We start from the raw sequence: 16615 nt of genomic DNA on the forward strand, positions 1-16615 counted from the left end.
TCACAATAGCCTCGGAAAAAATAAAATACTTGGGATCAATCTCACAAAAGAGTTGAAAGACCTCTACAATGAGAACTACAGAACACTAAAGAAAGAACTTAAAGAAAACCATAGAAGATGGAAAGATCTCCCATTTTCTTGGATAGGAAGAATTAATTTTGTCAAAATGGCCATACTACCAAAAGTGCTATACAGATTCTCTGTAATTCCAATTAAATTTCCAATGACGTACCTTACAGAAATAGAACAAGCAATTATGAAATTTGTCTGGAAGAATAAAAAACCCAGAATAGCTAAAGCAATCCTTGGCAGAAAGAGTGAAGCAGGGGGTATCGCAATACCAGATCTTCAACTATACTACAAAGCAAAAGTAACAAAAACGACATGGTATTGCTACCAAAATAGAAAGCTGGATCAATGGTACAGAATAGAGGACACAGACACAAACCCAAATAAATACAATTTTCTCATACTAGACAAAGGGTCCAATAATATGGAAAGGAGAAAAAATAGCCTCTTCAACAAATGGTGCTGGGAGAATTGGAAATCCATATGCAACAGAATGAAACTAAACCCATATCTCTCACCATGCATGAAACTCAACTCAAAATGGTTTGAGGACCTCGGAATCAGACCAGAGACCTTGCATCTTATAGAAGAAAACTAGGTCCAGAGCTTCAACATGTCAGCTTACGACCAGACTTCCTCAACAGGACTCCCATAACACAAGAAATAAAAGCAAGAATCAATAACTGGGATAGATTCAAACTAAAAAAGTTTTCTCTCAGCAAAGGAAACTATCATCAATGCGAAGAAAGAGCCTACAGAGTGGTAGAAAATCTTTGCCAATCACACTTCAGATAGAGCACTAATCTCCATAATCTATAAAGAACTCAAAAAACTCTACACCAAGAATGCAAATAATCCAATCGACAAATGGGCTAAGGAAATGAATAGACACTTCACAGAAGAAGATCTACAAGCAATCAGCAAACATTTCGAAAAATGTTCACCATCTTTAGTAATAAGAGAAATGCAAATCAAAACCACCCTAAGATTCCATCTCACCCCAATCAGAATCGCGATTATCAAGAATACAAGCAACAACAGGTGTTGAAGAGGATGTGGGGATAAAGGTACACTCATACATTGCTGGTGGGGCTGCAAATTAGTGCAGCCACTCTGGAAAGCAGTATGGAGATTCCTCAGAAAACATGGAATGGAACCACCATTTGACCCAGCTATCCCACTCCTTGGCCTATACACAAAGGACTTAAAATCAGCATATTACAGAGGTACAGCCACATCAATGTTCATAGCTGCTCAGTTCACAATAGCTAGATTGTGGAACCAACCTAGATGTCCTTCAATTGATGAATGGATAAAGAAACTGTGGTATATATACAATGGAATATTACTCAGCCATAAAGAATGATAAATTTATGGCATTTGCAGGCAAATGGATGAAATTGGAGAATATCATGCTAAGTGAGATAAGCCAATCTCAAAAATCCAAAGGACAAATGATATCGTTAATAAGTGGATGATGACACATAATGGGGTTTGGGAGGGGTTAGTGTTGGGGTTAGAGTTAGGGTTGGGGGGGGCAAGAATGGAGGAAGGAAGGACTGTATAGAGGGAAAAGAGGGGTGGGAGGGGTGGGGGGAAGTGAAGAAATAACAGAATGAATCAAACAACATTACCCTATGTAAATTTATGATTACACAAATGGTATGCCTTTACGCCATGTACAAACAGAGAAACATCATGTATCCCATTTGTTTACAATAAAAAAAGATGAGTTTTCAAAAAAAAGATAAAAGTAGCAACAAAATGCTTACGTAAAACATAGAAACCTAACAGATATGTGGGTCATTACATTTCTCTCTTACTGACATTTTAGAGAAGTTCTAAGCAAAATAAAGTACGGTAACAGTTTTTTTTTTTTTAAATGTTTGACTCTTTAAATGTAAATACTGAAAGTAAATGCTAAATCCACACTTTGGGGATTCTTCAGATTTCCTGACCATGAGGGCATCAGTGCAGCAGGAAAAAACCATGGATAAAACCATGAGGTTGCTGAGCAAGACTTGGGAGTCCAGCAGATCTGGCTTACCAAGCCACACCTGAGTTCCCTAGTACATCATCCTGCCCATATCCTAGGTCTGAGAAGCCCATGTGAGATTGAGGTCTATCAGACACCTGCTCTGGAGGCCAGCACCAGACCCCACCCAAAGTCTTTGTGCTCCATTCTCAAGAGACATTACCCAAACAAACTGAGGATATGGTGTGTCAGGGACAGATTCAGGAGACAGCAGATTTGCAGGAAAAGCAACCTCAGCAGTAAAGCAAGCTGACTGGGAATGAAGAACTCGAAGCCCATAAGCATAAAAATTTTTACTACATTTAGTTGAAAAAACACATTTCTTTATTTTCTTTCTAATTTCATACCCCTTGCTCTGTCTCCAACTGTGCATTTATAACTCAATGACTCCCAGGAATGTTCTTCCCTTGGGTACTGCCTCAATGTTGGAATCTACCTGGATATTCTTCCTGGTCACAACTGGAATCGTACTTTCTCATTAACATGGGGTCTTTAGAGACATGATGGTCAATGATAAAGTCATTAGCTTCTTGCATGCCATGATGCCCACACCACACCCTGCTCCTCCCCTGGTTTCTCAGAACTTACCTAGGCTCTGTGGGGTCAGAGATTCAGCAGTCATCACTCATCTGTAAACCCTCACATACTCAGGGTGTCACTTCCCACATGCCTAGGATCATTACAGCCCTCAGCATCAGTCCTGTGGAGCTGGAGTTGCAGCTGCAATGCACACACTGTGTTAATATCTCCTAGGCAGGGAGCCCAGGCCAGGCTGAGACCTTTGCCCACCAGATGATTCTGAGAGTGTCGAACTTTCCTCTTTACTGGAAACAGCACTGTTGGGATTGTGAATTGCAGAAGTGTGAGGAGGGACTGGGATGATTACTTTGTTTTCTTCATGGTAATTAATGTAATTTCTACAGGTGTAACTGGCTTATGTCCACCTGTCAGAATAAGGCTGCTCTAAGAAGACAAAATTAAAGAAGATGAGACTTTCCCTGATCTGCTTTTCCTCGGTAATTATCCATGGCCCAGTGAAAGTCACATAGCATCTATTTCCTAAGCACATGCATAACTGCCCATCACTCCTTGAGGTAAGGGGTAGAATCTACCAATTTTGCTATTAAAGGATATTTGAATTTAGAAAGTACCACATCCATGCCACTAACAACACACCACACAGATCCACACATGGAAATGACCAAGCGAGCCACACGACAGAGTTCCAATTGCCTGTTCACAAGGGGCCAGGTTTTGTCACCTGAAAGGTGAATTTGGTCCCTACACTCTCCTGTGCTCCCCAGCAGGAGACAGGAGAGAGGCACCCAGGGATGAGCAAGCAGGAAAGCCCACATTTCTTCTCAACTAGGGCTTCCTTCAGTGAGGATGGTTACAGAGCTCTTCTTGTTGTTAGTTGATATTGAGACCATGGCAGTAATAGGATGGTGTGAACTGTGGACTGAGGCTTCTCCTCTTACTTTTTTGAGGATTGACATCCAGTGAAAGACCCCAAGGCAGGGGCCACACACCCAGTGAAAGGGTGTGATGTTCCTTGAGCTGCTATTTCTCATGTCAGTCTTGGTGGGAAATTACAAGCCTCTTGATCCAGGAGGAAGATGGTGCTGAGAACAGGCCCCTACCTACCACACAGTTAATAGGCTAGTGCTGCCAATGGCATGCCCTCTTTGACTCAGTGTCACCTACTGGAAGAGGTAATCCATTCCCATCCCCAAGGAAAGTTCCATGTCATCTGTCATGTACGATGTCACATTTTCATAAAAAAATTCATTTGAAAATAAGATAAAACAACAAACTATTTCCCATCAGGTTGGGGCATCTTACCTTGGCATTAGAGGAGTCTCTTCCTCCAACAGAGCTCCAGGAGGTCAGTATGACATAGAGTAATTATCAGAACATTGGTGGGGTTGCTCATAAATTACTAAGGGAGTGGGCTCCATGTGGACATAGGACAAGAGGGACAGAGGAGTTTGCTTCACCAGCCTGGACTGAGCTGCTGCTGGACCACTGTCATGGATAGAAAAAGCCTGGAGAGGAGAGGACATCACAGAAATGACACTCAGGTCCTTAGCTGTGTAGTTGAAGTACACTATTTTCAGCCTGAAATATTCAGTCAACGGATGGCATTATATTGTGTGCTCTCCTTTCCTGGAGTACTCATGGCTCACATTCCTCCTGGGCTGTCCAATTAAAATTCTTAGTCCAAGGTGCATTGCTGCTGAGATTGAGAGTTTAAATATAGATTCCATTGTTCACTAGCTACTGCATGGTGCCTCCTGAATAAGAGTGAGCCTTCAAGGAGATCATGGACATGGTCTGTCAACACTCCTGCAGTTGGTGTGTGTGGGAACCATGTTCATGTAGATGAGACAATGCAGAGCCATCAGAGCAGAGGGCATTGGGCCTTGGTGCCAGTGCAGATGGCCTGGGCTCACATGAGCCTGGACCCACGTGGACCTGGGAAGGTCATGCAATTCTGTTTCCTCAGTTCTCTGCACTGTCCTTTGAGCACTGAAATGTGCCTCCATATTGGTATCCTGAGGCTGAATGTAATCAAACACAGGTAAAACTTCAGGATAAATGACTGGCTCATCATATTTTATTTGTTTATTTTTTAAAATTTGCTGCTAAGGATCAAACCCAAACCCAGTGCCTCATGCATGCTAGGCTAGCTTTTGCCACTGAGTTACAGCCCCAGACCCTGGCTTATCATAAAGGAGCAGGTCCTTCAATTTTAAATATCTGGGAGGTTATCTCACTTTGTCTAGTTGCTGTGATCATGGCAGGAGCTCTGTGGTTAACAACAGGGGTTGGTGAAGGGCTCCTCTCCTCCTTTGCTGTGTGTGGTTACCTACAGGTTATGGGGAATGTTTCCATCATCACTTCCCTTCAACTGACCAGGACTGGGCAGGCATTTTCTGGTGACTCCTTTATAAGTGGAAATGAATGGGTGTGTCTGTGGCTACCAAAGTAGGTCTATGGTTCTCACTGTCTCACTAAACCTGGATTAAGATCTGTGTGTGCATCCTGGACCATGTCCTGCTGTTGATGGACATGGGCTATAGTTGCTCTGAGTGTGCTGTTTCTTCTCACTCCTTCCTCACCAGAGGTGTACCTGCAAGCTCTCATTCCCCTGAGACACCTCAGCATCAGGAGGCACAGGCCAATGCTCTCTCAGATTAACCCCTGAGGTGAACACAGCCTGTGACCTCAACCAAGGACTGCCCCTGAGGAGCTTCCAGGTCCTTAATCACTCTCTCATGAAATGTCCTCTCCTCAAACTTGTTGGGACTAACTCTAATCTACACTCTTCTGCTACTGAGTGGGAGTGGTTGAGAGGATTAAGGATAGGATATTTAATTCTAGGCAAAAGCACTGCATAGATATTCATAAGAAGAAGAGATATTTGGTTCTTTTGTTATTTATTCAAAACACTTTAATTTCTATTTTTTACTGCAAAATAAATTTATTTGAATATAAACTGTCTTATGAAAGATCAGAGGCAACTTGAGATCACATATTCAGCTTGTCTCATACAAAGATTGAACTTCAAGTACCACAATTTTTTCTGCTTTTAATCCCGAACACTCTTGAATTATGAACTGTTTACACCACACACTCGACAGTCAACTCTAGCACCAGGGGTTCCACAGCTTTCAGCTCATGCTCATGAGGGCCCAGTTTGGGACACTGGAGCCTCTGGCTGTGACCACAAGCAGAAGTCCTGGCATCCCGGCCCTTCCTTCCCCTGGCTGGCCCCAACAGAGAAGCAGCTGCCCTAGTGGACATTCTCTGCAGCTCCTGGGCACCAAGGCCACTGCCCTGCTCCTCCACAGGGGGTAGGCCACCCTTCTATCCACCACTGCTCCCCTCTCAGCCTTTCTGGACTCTGGCTGCTCCAGGGTCAGCCTGGGCCCCTGGAGTGGGTGGAGCCCCTTTCTTGCTGCAACTGCTGTTCCAGACAGAGATGAGGCTTGATGGGTTGGTACTGGGCTTGGATGCAGAGGACACCAGAGCAGGGAAGTCCTCCTTCTGGAAGGTGTTTCTACCTCTAGTGGGACCAGGGTACACCAGCAACAGCCCCACAAGACCTGGGGTTGCCACTGTGCAGCAGGAGGAAGTAGAAGCACAGAGACTGGGGAAATCTTCATCCTTGAGTTTTATAGTGGGGAGGAGGGTGCTTTGGGGAGTGAGCCCTGGGCCCGGGTCCAGGCAGTCTTCTTGGCCTTCAGGACCATTGCTGAGGCCTCTCTGGGGCCTGGGCCTTCACTCTGAGCCCGGGTTAGGCGCTGGAGGTAGCGGGGATCATTGACCCTGGGCTGCGTCCTCTTCCTTCCTATGACTGCCACCCTCCTGCCGGTCCTCGCTCCTGGGAGTCTCCTTGTGCAGCCACTGATGCCCAGATGGCAGCAGCCAGTTCTCAGTCCTCTTCTTCCCTCTTGTACCTCCAGCTTCCTTGAAGGCTCTGCTAGGCTCCACGACCACTGGCCTGACCCGATCGACCCTGGGGATTGTACCAGTCCACCTCCCCGGAGTCCTAACCACTGACAACCCCCTCACTATGACATGAGTGCTGTGGTGCAAAACTGAACTGCAGGTCAACCTGGAGGTTCTGGTGTGCCTCAGTATGGCTGCGACTGTGACAGGCAGTCAGGTGTGCCTTGAGGTCGATCTCCATGGGGAAGGCATGGCTGAACTGCTCTGTGCTGCAGCGGCACTCCTCACACAGGAAGCGCTTCTCTGGGAAGTGCTCACGCAGGGGTGCATAGTCGCTGTAGTAGTCCTGGGCCCATCTGAGTCACAGAAGTGAAAGAAGTAGTGGTCTCAGCACAAGTGTTTCAGCAGCTCACCGTTGTCCAGGTACCGTTCATCACAGAACTTGCAGAGCGGGTGTCCGCGGTGTGATGTGTCTTCAGGATACCCTGAACCAGGTCCTTGCATGAGTACCACTTGCGCTCATAGGTGAAGATCCTGAGGTGCTTCAGGCACAGGTTGCAGCAGAAAAGCTCATGCTGCTTCTGCATGTGCTGCTCCAGATCCCAGAAGAGGTCGAAGGGCAGCAGCTGGGGGCACTGCGGGCACTCAAGCTGCAACAGCTGCCTGTACAATGCAAACATTTCCATCTGCAAAGTCGATGTCATATTGCTCCTCATGCTGCAGCTGCTGGATGGGAATTGTGGCTCCCACAGCACCCGCATCTTGGTGGAGCAGCGGTAGCACACCGGATGGTCACAGTGGCCCAGCGCTGTGGCCTCCAAATCCCTGCAGCACAGCAAGCAGCTCCCGCCGCCCAGCTTGGGAGCCGCAGCCACCGCTTCCAGGGCCCCATGCCGCCATGGCGGAGCTCCTGTCCCCTCCCCCATTTTAATTTCTTGATGTGGTGAAAGATATGCTGTAAAATCTACATAAATCTAGGTAGAAATAATTATTAGGAATGACAAAGCAGAACACTGAACACATGGAATTGTGTTACATTAATATTAAAATAAATAAAAAATATATAATGCAATACTAAATTATGAGTACATTCCAGGAAAGATGCTGATAAAGGATATTTTAATGATGCCCAGTCATGATGGTACACACCTGTAATCCCAAGTACTTAGGACACTAAAGAGGGAGGATCACAAGTTTGAATTCAATCTTGGTGACTTAGCACAACCATGTCTCAAAACCAAAATTTAGAGCAAGAACCTGTGGTGTAGCTCAGTGATAGAATGCTTGATTAGCATGCATGAGGTTCTGGGTTCAATTCCAGCAACACTAAAAAAGTCAATGCCTAAAATTAAATTTTGTCATAATTGAACAATTCTGTGAACACATTAGGAGTCATGGAATTATACCTTGTGTTTGTAAATTTCATTGTAATTGGAACTATATATTACGTTCAATTTATGTTTTATCTATCAAAATGTAAAAATGCATTCTACTGTCATATACAACTAATTAGAACAAATAAAATTAAAACTTAAAAAATGACTATTTTCAGTTTTCAATGAGAAAGGCTCTATTTAAACATATACTAATGGTGTCCATTAGATTTTTTTAAAACACTACCACAGTGATTTTTACATCCCACTCCTCCTTACTGCCTGATGTATCTTTTTCTATTTTCCCAAGTCTGGAAAGCACTGAGCTGTTTCTGGGAGGATATGATCACAGTCATTTTATAGATGGGAAGTCTGTGAAGAAGGCAGGACTTGGAGTTCTCTCCTTCCAACTAAGCTGGAAACCCTGTGCCCTACAGTCAGCAGCTGTCATGTAGGGGATTTTCCCACAGAGCATCATGCAAAGACTCTGTCCCAGTGCTAGCAACATGCCACCTAGTTTGTTTCCTAAGTCTTTCAATTCCTGATTCTTTAATTTTAATGTCACACAAAAATGAAGAAAGGAAAAATTCTGTTTATCCTCTCCTTAAGTAAAAATTATGAATAGCCAAGAAAACATTTAAAACAAACAAAAGCAATAAAACAAACTCAGTATGATTATCCTTCATATTACAAATACTCTTAGTGTCCCAGATCAGAATCTAGGCAACAGTTCTGGATGAGGAGGAATTGCCAGGAGCAGGTGGCAGTGGAGCTCCCTGCTGCTCTCTGCGACTTCTTATAGCACCCCTCAAGTTCTCATCTAGACCTGTACCCACCCCATGGTGCACCAGGTTTTTGTAATTGGTAAGGGAAGCTTCTGGAGACCTCCATGGGGTTCCTCAGGATACTCTGAAAGAAATACAGTCAAGTATAAGATGTGGCAAACAGCCCTTATTTTAGTAGACCATGGCAGTTACTTGTCCATGTATCTCTGAGCATGGTGTAGAGTGCTCATAATCTCTGCTAAGAGCTGGGGGGACCCCTCATTCACAGAGGGGAAGGTGAACCTAAAAAGTGATGCATAAGTCCCTAAGCTAAGCAAAAGAGGGCAAAGACACTGAAAAGACCTTCAGAAAGCACAGGTGTTAATATGCACAATAATAGACAATCACCACAGATAGGAACATGAAGATGACCAATGCCATGCAAGCAGGCTAAGCTGTGCAGAAGTGAATTATCCAGGAATGGACCTTAAATAGTTCAATAACTGAACTATTTATGGCCTGATATATCAGGCCAATCAAACTGTCCTGTTTTATTCCCTTTACACACACACACACACACACACACACACACACACACACATACAATCCCTAATAGTATTATTGACTAATTGTCAAAATTTCATTGAATTATCATTTGAGTCTTGATGGAAAATTTCAGAAAGTTTATATAATTTCAATAAAGTGATAAAAGGGGCATTTGCTTCTCTTCCTTCCTTCATTTCTTCCTTCCTTCTTTCCATTCTTCCATACATCCCTCATTTCTTTCTTCCTTCCTTGGAGGTAAGTAGTCTAGAAATCTTGGTGTATATAGGGAAAATAACCCGCATGCATGGAATGGATAATATTTTGTAGATTGATGAGAAATAAGGTTGAGGAGGAAACTGAAGCTGGAGGATGAATTACAACCAACCAAGGTCAGATTAGATTAACTGACATTTTATGACAGGAACAAAGCCATTTATAATTGATTGACAACTCAGTAATCAGCACTCTGTTGATGCACAGGTAATAATTGATGGACAAACACAGACTAATGAACAGGAGATGAATGGGTAGATTTGATCTGAATCCAGTAGATTTGATTGGTAGGAAGGAAAGTTTCAGTTTGCAATAAACCTAACTGGATTTGGAGAAGTGGAACATCAAAGTGTTTAAAATCACCAAACGAAGACAGGAATACAAAGTTCCCTCATGAAAATCAAATGCAAGCTATACATTACCTTCTCCAAAACCAAAATAGCTGCTTTCTGTCTCCTGTCCTCTCCATCTGACTTTTTTTTTCTGTATTGTTCTGCATAGTCTGGCATAAGTAATATAGCTGGACAGAGAACAGACTGAACATTAGTGATGGGAAAACACTTACAACATTGCAATGATGCTTTTGTTTATTGTATTCTACAAAGAAATCATACAGCATAGATAAAAAAAAAAGGTTTGCTCTCATTCCTGTTCATCACACCACACCACACCTCAATATTTCATTCCTTCTGCTTACAATTGGTTATATATACAGAAACCCTTTCTTCATGGATTCTTGAACTTCTCTTTTAATTTTGGCCTAGTACTTCTCATTTCTGTTAAGACATATCACTCTGGGATTTCTCATTGCTATATTAGTGCATCAGTCAAAAAACAAGGACTTTTCCTCAAATGGTCTTTTTTAGTTTCAATCTATTTTCAGTGCTCACATTTCACAGTATAGTAAGTGACAGTTAACCATAAATTAGGTAAGTTGTGTAACTGGTACTTAAGAGAGATTTCTCCCAAAAACTGTGAAAATTAAGGCTACTTTTAGAGGCATAATATATAGGTAATACATTATAACACATATTAACATATGTTAAACTCCATGCAATATTTGCTGTGCCCTTTCCTTCAGGATCTGACACTCGGTGTAAATAGATGAGAACAGATATGATTCTAGTGACTTTGGTAAGATGACTTGGGTTGCTTCTGCTTCAGGTTCCATAAACCATTTTCAACACCACCAAGTAATCTGAATGTGCACTGCCTCAGAGACTGACTGGTAGGTACAAAAAGTATAAAGAGTTATACAATGGTTTGGCAAATAGTATTTGCATTAAAATCAACTACTACTTGAAGGTATGCTTTAATTACTCCCTCAGAGATCCTCTAATTGAAATGGACAGGTATATCTGATTCAGCATTTTTTTCTAGTCTTAACCAATATATAAAATATATATTTTCATGAATTGTTGACTTCCTGAAGAACTCATGATTCACAATTTTCCAGAATCAAATTTAGATAACAGAGGAAAGTTTTCAGTTGCTACTCAAAGAAAAGATACCTGGATCCTCAAACCCCCTTGGCAGTCTGAGTAGGGTTCCCTTGGAGATTTGGCAATGCTCAGTCCCCTTCAGATGGTGACATCCCTCATTGTTCCTTGCAATTTAACAATGGACAGTTTATAATGTCATTATTATGACATCAAGTATGTGCAGGTTATACAATATCAAGTGGACATCTGGGGATGTTCTCCACATGAACTGAAACCAGAGAACTGGAATCAGAGAAGAACTGGAATCGGTGGAACAAAGAAAGGGCAAGCCATTTTTTCCAGGACTCTGGTGTCACCCACGTGTGCACATTCCCAAGGTGCCAGGACTCTGATTGGAGGGATCCTGAGGAGCACTCTGCAGAACTGGCCTTGGAAACCATCGCCAGCATGGCCTACACCATTCATGGTGCAACCTAGTTGCCCTGGGACACACATACAGGTTCTCTATGTTATAGTCCCTCCTTCATCACACAGCAGGCTCCTCCATGGCAGGATCTTACCCTCCCCAAGACCCCCATCACATCCCTATTCCTCAGTGTGTAGATGAGAGGGCTTTACAGGGGCATGAGGATGATGTAGGAGGCAGAGAAGATCTTATCTTTGGGATGTGGCAGGACAGGGGAAGCATATACCTATAGGAGGTGTTCCCATAGAATAAGTTCACCACCATCATGTGTGATAAGCAGGTGGTGAAGGATTTTCTCTTCCTCTCTGCTGATATCATATGGTTCACCATGAGAAAGATCTGGGCATAAGTTGTGAACACAATGGAAAAAGCAATAAATAGCATCATGACACAGCAGATGTATATTGCCATTACATAGGTGGCCTTGTCACCACAGGCCAGTCTCAGCAGGGTGGGTAGCTTGCAGAAGAGATGGTTAACCTTGTGGGAGACTCAGAATGGGGGCCCCATGGTGGTGGGCATAAGGAGTAAACTGTCCAGAGAAGCACCAGACCAGGAGCTGGCCAGGATGAACCAACAAATGCATCAGCTCATGAGAGCAGGGTAGTGCAGTGGGCTACATATGGCCATGTAGCTTTTGTAGGACATGAGTCCCAGCAGGAAGAACTTGAACTCCACAAACTCAGGTAGAGAAAGTACTGGGCAGTATGAGAAGAAAAGGAGATGGTCTCCTTGTCAATCAGGTAGTCCACCAGCATCTGGGGGACAGTGGTAGAGACATAAAGCAGGTTGATGAAGCACAGTTGGCTGAGGAGGAAATACATGGGCATATGCAGCTGGGGTACATGTAGATCATGAATCCAGTCAATCACAGTTCCATTGGCTGTCATGGAAACAGAGAAACAGAGAAGGTGATGGAGATGACAGCAAAGAGGATGCCTGAGGTTCAACTGTGAGGAAAGAGTCTCACCAGCATAAAGTTGACAGAGAAGGTTGTATTTAATCCATGGGCTTGTGTTTGAACTGGGAAATAGAGATGCAAGGGCCGATGAGAGTCACAGTGGTGTGGCAGACCATGTGAAAGTGTCTATGAAGCAAGCACTAGTAAGTTATGATTATTTGTATGATTGACATCAGGCAATTTTTGGTGAGCTAGATTTGCAGCAACTAGAAAGTTTGGTTTTGATGGAATGAGACAAGTGGACACTTGGCAAGTGCTGCTCAGAGTGAGAAAGTTTAGTTATTAAGGCAGAAGGCCAGGGTTCCAGAGAGGACTGACCTTTGATTCAAATAGCCAAATAGTTTAGTCAGACGTTTGATTAAATTGGGAATTTTCAACAAATTTGAAAACTGAAATGCCTCAGCTACAAATAACCATTAAGTTTTAGTCACAGCTAGAAACCACAGTGAGTGTCAGTGGACAGGATGACCTCATCTATCTAATCCTTGGCCATGGTTGTTAGCTCCTCCTTCACTCACTCATCTATGTTACATTCACGCTCACTGCAAACCTGCATTTATGAGACACTGCTGGTAATAGTGTAGTGAGTAGTAGAGAATGTTCCACACCTTAGATTTTTTATTATTGGAGAAATAGAGCAGGAAGTAGCCAGGGGATGTGCTTTCCAGAGCACCAGGTAGGGCTGTGGGTACAGCTGTGTTTGGACAGTGCAGGATCACATAATATGGCCAGGAGGGGGACCAGGATGGTGCTCTAAAGGGTGAGTGGTGAATTTGATGGCCAGAGCTTAATGGTACCAGGATGGCAGGGGCACAAATGTGCAGGATGTGAGGGACAGGAGGTGCCAGGGGTGCTCTTCTAGGCAGGGTATGGAGATCAGAACTGCTTTTAAAAGTACTGTGAGCAGAATTAAGTTGCAGCTCAAAAGTTATAACTATCTGTTTAAACTTTACTATATGTTCATTCTGCTCTTTAAAAAAAAAAGTGTCCCTTTTGTACATTTGAGCCCATTGTTATGCTTTTACAAATCTTACATCATTGTGTTTCTTACAGGTTTGCAAGAGGAAAACCCACATCTGGGGAAGACAGGGTAATCCAGGCTGTTCCTTCTGTCTGGACCTTTCTTCCCATACCTTTTCTCTCTCGCAAAAAATCCTGTATTATCAGTCACAAACTCTAGAGATGTTGGCTGGTGTAAATCTCTGAAGGACCTTGTAGAACAGAGGGCACAAGGAAACCTCCCAGAGTCTCAGAAAGAGAATGGACATCCAGGCTGTGTGTGGCTCATTCTCATCTCAAAAATATAATAAAAATAATAAAATACTTTAAAAAAATCCCACAGACTGGGTAAAGATGATTTGGAGGGGACCCCAGAGATCACAGGCAACTAAAGTGCAGCAACCCCAGCACTGCAAATGGCAAGCAGACATGTGGAAAATTTGAAGCTCCAGGAAAAGCTCCAGGAAATATAGACCAAACCATCACACATGGCTGCCTCATATGTTAGAACAGCTTAAACCAAAAACAAGAACTGGTGAGGATGCAGAGAGGGACCCTTTGTACATGGTGCATGGAAAATAAATCAGGACAACTGTGATGGCCAATGGTGTTGAAGACCTCAGAAAGTTAAAACTGGAACTGCTAGGGACCCAGCAATGCCAATGTGAGGCATGCATTCAACAAAAGATGACCAGCATGCTGAGGAGAGGTCATACTTCCCAGGTACTACAGTGCCATCAGACACTGTCCAACACAGGATCAGAAGGTAACCTAATAGCATAGAGCAAGTAGATGGGCCCAGGAACTGTGGGAACATGAACAGAAGGAAAACTATTTATCCATACAAACCAAGAGGCCCGGCCATCTGTGGCCATCTGGATGAACCTGTAGGACACCATGCTAAACAACACAAATCAGGTTAATGGGAACACTGCCCTGTGAAATCATGGGCAAACCCAAGGTTGACCTCCCAGGAATGGGCATGGTCCTACCCAGAGGCAGAACTGCAGTGGTCAGCAGATGTGAAATCACAGCCACATGCCAGAGTGGCTGAATTGCTGTCCAGAGGGTGATGGCTGACCACATGTACAGTGCATTTCATAACAGTGGGAAGGGAATTTTGGTTGCTCTAACATAGAGAAAGGAAAAATGCTTGGTGAGATGGATGTGTGAATTTCTCTGATTTTATTGTTACAGGGCACACATGTACCAAATCTTTCCACTGTGCCCAGGTCATATTGAAATTATCAAGTTATTTAAAATACAGCATAAAATATTAGATTCAGTTTCCAATTTTGATAATGTCTGGATCAAAAATTAAGACAGTCTGAGATACACTGGGGTGTGAGCAGTCAGTTATGTCCCAATATTTGTGCAGAAATACTAGTCTTACTTTTCATTTTGTGAATCCAAAGAAGCAGAGGGAAGAAAGTATGTAATATTAGTATTAGTGAACAGAGAATTAATTTGAAATGCATGTTGAAATACAAACATGAGTGGCAAAAGTGCACAGAGTACAGGTATTCTTAACAGGTGAGTGTGTGTGAGTATGTGTGTGTGCCCAGCCAGTCTTCAGAGGCAGTGGGGCAATCCCAGGAATCAGACACATGACAGAGCAGGTTGAGCTGAGGTTCTGAAAAGCCCCTCAACCTGCTCTTCCACCACTTCCCATCATCTGGCTGCTAGTTGAGTGCTGCCTCAGAGTCCCTTCTCCAGTGTCACCTCTGCATGAAGGGAATACAATCAATTTCTACATGTTCACCAAGAGTCCACCACTGTTCTCTCACTGAAGTAGTCAGAAATAGTAAGTTTTTACTTAAAACTCCAATAAAAAGATATAATTCTGAAGAGCACTAATATAATCAATCAGGAGATTTTAAATGGAAGCCTGAAAGCATGTGTATGTGTGTGTGCACATGTGTGTTCCAAAATCTGGAAAAATGTGAAAGAGGTCACGTGGATTATCAGTGTTCAAGAGATTTAAGAAGGCACATGAATTAGATAAAAAACAGCTACATTAATCACAGCTACAACATTATAAAGGATGAACAACCACTTTGAACTTGTATGCACACCCTTCAAAGAAAGCAAATGTAAAAATTTACAAAAGATGCAAAAATCAGAACAGCTGAAACATACAGAGTATCATCTAAGGTAATGTTAAAAATGAGCAAGGAATAATTCTGGAATTTCACTTTTAAATAAAAACACATTATATGCTCAATACATTAAGTCCATTCCCATGGAACAATTTTTTCACAAAAATGCATTACCACTCTAAAATAGGATAGCAGGCAGGTTTATACCTAAGTCAGAAAGGCTTAACTAATTAAATAGATACCTAAAACACTATAGGGCAAAAGAGATTGCAATTGCAATGATATAACTACATCATGTGGGAAAGCTCTGAGATGTGTGGAGCTCAGCAGTGTAGTTGTGACAGAAATATTAGGTGAAGTTTGAATAAGCATCAGTGATGAGGTTTGATGGTGATAATTAACTTTTGAAATATGTGAGAAAAAGATTGATTTAAATTTTTTACAGGTAAACATGGGTATGTTTGGGATTATTGATAAACTTTTCTTATAAATAAGAAAATATATTTATTAACTTCAACAAAAACAATAAACCTAATTCTGGACTGGACTATATTTGCTTTTGAAGAAACTATGATAATGAAAATGGAAATATTTAACTTTAGAAATGTTTACAATCTCAAGTATACATATACATGCACACATGATGCAGATTATCTGGAAGAGTTTTTTCTTTCAAATGTTCAGATTTCCATAGCATGTAGAAAGTGCACAATTTGCAGAGCTAAAAACCAAGTGACACTAAAGCCATCATATTCAGAAACATGATTTTGTTCTGATAAATGACTGACCAACTTATAACCAGGGTAATCATTAGTAATGTGATGAAAGGTTAAGAGAAAATTTGACTAGTCAGAGACAGAAAGATGAAAAAAAAATTCAATATTTGGAATAAAATTTAATTGTTTAAAAAATGCAAGAATTTACTCATGGACCTACGGGAGAGGAAAAATTAACTCAGATAATACTTGTTAGCATTAATTGAATTTTAGTGTTTTGTTGTTATTAACACAAGTAACTAGAATAAAACTGGAACGTTTTGATGCCCACATTAAGATTTATTTCCCAAATAATATTACATTCAAATGAAACAAAATCTGACTCAAAACCTCTTCAAAATACTATGTCTTTAGTAA

At 42.3% G+C, this 16615-nt stretch overlaps 2 pseudogenes; both read right to left on the bottom strand.

Annotated features, from left to right (window-relative positions):
- Positions 1-5728: 5728 nt before the first annotated feature.
- Positions 5729-7485, bottom strand: LOC124974372 (E3 ubiquitin-protein ligase ZNF598-like; annotated as a pseudogene).
- Positions 7486-11466: 3981 nt separating this feature from the next.
- The window catches only part of LOC124974373 (olfactory receptor 2T6-like), a 147216-nt pseudogene continuing 142067 nt past the window's right edge, over positions 11467-16615 (bottom strand).

Source organism: Sciurus carolinensis, unplaced genomic scaffold (genome assembly GCF_902686445.1).
Source record: "Sciurus carolinensis unplaced genomic scaffold, mSciCar1.2, whole genome shotgun sequence".
Lineage (NCBI taxonomy): Eukaryota > Metazoa > Chordata > Mammalia > Rodentia > Sciuridae > Sciurus > Sciurus carolinensis.